The sequence below is a fragment of the Octopus sinensis genome, linkage group LG16, assembly GCF_006345805.1.
Source record: "Octopus sinensis linkage group LG16, ASM634580v1, whole genome shotgun sequence".
Classification (NCBI taxonomy): Eukaryota; Metazoa; Mollusca; class Cephalopoda; order Octopoda; family Octopodidae; genus Octopus; species Octopus sinensis.
Genome location: NC_043012.1, coordinates 6,041,417 through 6,046,700, shown reverse-complemented (window position 1 = coordinate 6,046,700; position 5,284 = coordinate 6,041,417). Strand labels below are relative to the sequence as shown.

At 39.3% G+C, this 5,284-nt stretch overlaps 1 protein-coding gene across 2 annotated transcripts in view; it reads right to left on the bottom strand.

The window, feature by feature from the left end:
• LOC115220334 overlaps positions 1 to 3,110 on the bottom strand; it is a 311,427-nt gene extending 308,317 nt beyond the window's left edge. The window contains exon 1 of one of the 2 annotated variants that reach the window (XM_036509866.1): positions 2,871 to 3,110. The gene's annotated coding sequence lies outside the window, so the exon portion shown is untranslated. Of the gene's footprint in view, positions 1 to 2,494; positions 2,754 to 2,870 lie in introns of those variants that run through there. The other variant, XM_029790433.2, reaches the window with a different exon arrangement.
• Between the last annotated feature and the right edge of the window lie 2,174 nt (positions 3,111 to 5,284).

The window sequence follows — 5,284 nt, the reverse complement described above, 5'->3', positions numbered from 1 at the left end:
CATCATTAGGCTGTAGCCAACACAATAGAACAGAAGCTTTTTATAGGTTTCCCATTAAAAGGTTTCCCATTAACAAACTTAAAGGATGTGTGTGTGTATGTATATACATATATATATATATATATTGGCCCTCATGCTGGTAGCACGTAAAAGCACCCACTACACTCTGTGAGTGGTTGGCATTAGGAAGGGCATCCAGCCATAGAAACTCTGCCAGATCAAGATTGGAACCTAGTGCAGCCATCTGGTTCGCCAGTCCTCAGTCAAATTGTTCAACCCATGCTAGCATGGAAAGCAGACGTTAAACAGTGATATAGATAGATAGATAGATAGATCAGAGTGGAGCCTGGTGCAGCCTTCTGGCTTCCCAGATCCCGGTCAAACCGTCCAACCCATGCTAGCATGGAAAGCGGAAGTTAAACAATGATGATGATGATATATATATATACTTCTAATATACATATATAGATAGAAATAGATATAGAAATATATATACATGTGTATACATGTATATATAAAAAACATGTGTGCATATATATATATATATATACATATTTGCCCAAAATCACACAGTTGGGGTGAAGGGAGAGGAGAGAAAATAGTAATTCAGTGAAGGAGAAGTAGTGACAGTAATAGCTATGGCTGAGAGGGAGTGAGAGAAAGTAATAGCAATGAGAGAGGGGAAGTGGCAAAGAGAGCGTCGTGTATCTTCTAATATAATAACACACTGTGTATTTCTCCGTCACAACATATGAATGAGAAAGGAAGGGGTGATGCACCGATAGGAGTGAGATGGGGAAAAGTCAACGGTGTGAGTAAATGTGTGTGTGTATGTGTGTGTGTGTTTGTGTAAAATATATTAATATAATATTTGAGTGAGTGTATACGTGTTTCTGTGTGTTTATTTAGAAAGAGACATAGAAAATAGAATTGCAGACACACGCATTACCCATGCATATATATATTACTGAAGATTACTTGACATATTATATTTGCTGTAATATTTGCAGCTTTAATAAATTGTTATAGTATGAAACAATTGTACTAAATTACCGATCCATTCTTGTTGCTTATTTTTTGTTTATATATATATATATATATATATATATATATATATATATATATATATATAAACAAACAGGTAAAAAGGAAGGAAGCGGGCTGTGAGAAAGTGTAGCAAACCACGTTCGCTACAGGCTGTACATATAACTGTATACATATGCACACACACACATACAGTTGAAGCACTGTTTGATTATTTTTCACCTTTTTGTACCCTTTTCATATATACAATACTAAAACTAGCCGTCATTTTTGACGGCACAGGGCCAGCTAGTTAATAATAATGATATCAAATTTTGATACAAGGGTACCAATTTTTGGGGAGGGGATGAGTCGATTACCTTGAACCCCCACCCCTACCCCACCCCCAGTGTGTGCAACTGGTACTTATTTTATCGACTCTGAAAAGGATGAAAGGCAAATTCGACCTCGGCGGAATTTGAACTCAGAACGTAAAGACAGACGAAATACCTATTTCTTTACTACCCACAAGGGGCTAAACACAGAGAGGACAAACACGGACAGACAAACGGATTAAGTCGATTATATCGACCCCAGTGCGTAACTGGTACTTATTTAATCGACCCCGAAAGGTTGAAAGGCAAAGTCGACCTCGGCGGAATTTGAACTCAGAACGTAGCGGCAGACGAAATTCCGCAAAGCATTTCGCCGCCTTAATATTAGTAGTGATGATGATGGCGATGATGATGATAAGTTTAAAAGATTACATTTCCCAACAAAAATACAACCATATATACACGTGAATTTCTGAGGGGCCACACCCACCTCCGAGTAATCGTGTTCCGCCTGGCAAAATTTCTCTCGGAGACCCTGTGTCTGTGTGTGTGCGCTAACAAAGGCATAGCATGAGTTACGCAGTCGCCCTTTGGGCGCAGGTGTGAAGGCAACACAAAATTCCTTCTGGTTTATCATACCTGTTAATTAAGGTGGAGACGCCAATAGTGTCATTGCCCGCCGGTCGCTAAGACCGGATAACTTGAAACAAGTTTGTTTTCAATTTTTGATTTGTTTGGGTTTTTTTTATAGTTTTGGTCATGTTTTATGTAAACACGCACACACGCATACAATCTTATGATAAACAAATTATGAATGTGTACGACCTTACTGTATATATGCATGTATATAGCACCCATCATTATATATATATATATATGCGTATATAACTATACACACTCACACACGATAGATAGATAGATAGATAGATAGATAGATAGATAGATAGATCGGATTATCTCACACAATTCCTATTGCAAACATATACATACACAGGAAATCAATTTATCTCTTATATATATATATATAATATATATATATATATAATATATATATATTACGTTAGTTATATTACGTTAGTTATGATAAACAGATATATATATATTTGCATACACTTACACACTCACTGTGAACGTACCAAAGCCGGATGTATATATGTACGTTTACAGAGGATATCTGATGTGATATAATAGACAGTAAATCGTATACAATCAGTCTGACGTTCAAATTTTCAGAATATTTCTTACTTTCTTTGTATCCTTCAAAAAGAAAAAAAGGAAACTAGGGCGGTCATCAGATCCTGCCTTGTCCAAACATAATATAAAGTCTGTTGAGAATTAACTTTTTAAAAGCGAAAGTCGAAAACGAGAAATATTTCGTGTAGCATAGAAAGCGCAATTACGAATTCTTAAGCAACCAGTGAATGTGCGCGGATATATATATATACAAAGAGCTTTATAGCACACACATAGCTATATTTATGTATCTATACAAATTTATGTATGTATACCTACTTCACTTTAAGCTGTCCCTGCAAACGGATTGCTTTCGACGAGTGTAAATATTTCAGCTTTAGTAATGCCGTCAACAACCCGAACACATTTCCTTCAAATGAGAAAGGCATGAACGTCACCCAGTCTCATCACTTTCTTTCTCTGTCTATCTATATATGCCTTTCTCTTTCTCCATTATCGACTACCACCTTCGACAAATAAAAAATAAAAAAAGGCAAATTTTCAAAATTCCAGGACTTCTTGTGCAAGCTATCATTATATATAAACACGAGAGAAAAGTGTCTTCTTGTTTGGTGGTGGTGACGTTGTTAGTGTCGCTATTAACCCTTTCCCAGTCAGTCCACTTCGAACATTAAAGAAAAGACGTTCCACCTGTGATCATCTCATATCTTTTGTATTATTTTCAGACAGTGTATCTCGGACAATAAAAAAACTAATGGCCCTTTTTTTTTATATATGCCAGTTGGGTATGGTTTAGGCTGCTATTTCTAGCATATCGATCAACCACATAGAGTATGCATGGACAACCTTTTCGAGAAGCGGGCCGCATAAGACATGGCTCATCATCTGGCGGGCCGCACTACTAAAAAGTTTAAGGTAATTTTTCCTTATGCGTTCCATTCCGAAAACCCTGCGGACCGCAGGTTGCTCGTGGCTGACATACAGGTTATTAACCCACGCCAGTTAGCTTCGATAGGAGAGGTAACGGCCTTCCTCTAATTGGTTTCGCAACGACACGTTATGGGTTTCAATCCTTCAAGTTGTCCTATTTGTATTTCATTTTTATTCGGGGTCGCTGAAAAAAAAATGTACGTGGCTGTGTGGTAAGTAGCTTGCTTACGAACCACATGGTTCCGGGTTCAGTCCCTCTGCGTGACACCTTGGGCAAGTGCCTTCTACTATAGCCTCGGGCCGACCAAAGCCTTGTGAGTGGATTTGGTAGGCGGAAACTGAAAGAAGCCCGTCCTATATATGTATGTGTGTGTGTTTGTCCCCCCAACATCGCTTGACAACGATGCTGGTGTGTTTACGTCCCCGTAACTTAGCGGTCCGGCAAAAGCGACCGATAGAATAAGTACTAGGCTTACAAAGAATAAGTCCTGGGGTCGATTTGCTCGACTAAAAGTGGTGATCCAGCATGGCCACAGTCAAAATGACTGAAACAAGTAAAAGAGCTCGTTTGTATTCGCTTCGCAATGGGATTTATTTAAATGCCTACACCCGTTACCCACCCCGAGCAAAATTTTACAAACTTAGCAATTATTACGGAACCAATAAATTAATATAAACATGTTGCTGCTGTTGTTGTTGCTGCTGTTTAGCCCCAGGTCAGCTTTGATTGAGCAAACCCACATTCGTTCAGTGCGATGCTTATATTGGGGCGGTACTTGGGATCTTGTATAAACTTGTATAGATTGTACAAGCTCAAAAAGAGACTACAAAGTCAAGGGTTGCCCTAGTTAGCACACACAGTAGCTACGCCACCAATTCAAAGACATTCCAGTCGTGACAACACCATCTATATTCACTACTTAATCGAATTTGACCTGCCTTTATCTGAGAGAGAAATCTGTAACTTAAAAGAGATTTGGCTGTCATTTCTAACACTTCTGTCTTCGACCTCATAGACCGTGCACCTTTTTTGTTTTTTCAGAACCTGAGGTGAATTATCAGATTACAAGTGCACAAGAAAATATGAAGGGCTACAACAGTACAGAAAAGAGAGGCCTAGAGACGAGGGCGTTGGGCTCACGATCATGAGGTCGCGGGCTCGATTCTTGGACTGGGCGGCGCATTTGAATCTTTCAGCAAGGCGTCGCTTTTCACGCTGTTCTAGAGTACACAACTGGGAATGGGTGCCAGCCTGATGCTGATGTAACCCTTTCTCTAGTGGGGTAACCAGAGGAGGGGACAATCCACCCCAGGCGATGCTTTTGTGGCGTGGGGGCGGAGTACTTAAGAGGTCTACTGTATAGGCGGCTTCGGGGCCTGGAGGGGCGGCTCATATTAGTTACGTCCTTGCCTATTTCTCTCCATCTGTTACATACTGGACCCTTTGACTGCGCAATACAATTTCATGGTCATTCCCGTAATGATGTTAATTAATCTCCAGAAATTAGAATCGGTATTTTCTACTTCTGCAACACTTTCTCAGTATGTCCTGTCGATACGGTTTTCATGTCCACCACCAAAAAGTATTTGATTCTGCCTCTGTAAAGATATATTTGATGAAATACGTGAAAAAAGAAAATTAAGAAAAATCTGAAAAAATTTTGATTTGTGAAAAGTGTTACTGGGAATGTCTCCGCTTCTCGCAGTATTAGGATTTTTTTTTTAAGCCGTGGGGCAAAACCGTTTTCCGTAACCTAAAGGGTTAATGTTCCGCTTGGTCCGAGAGTGAAAGGACCGAGAAA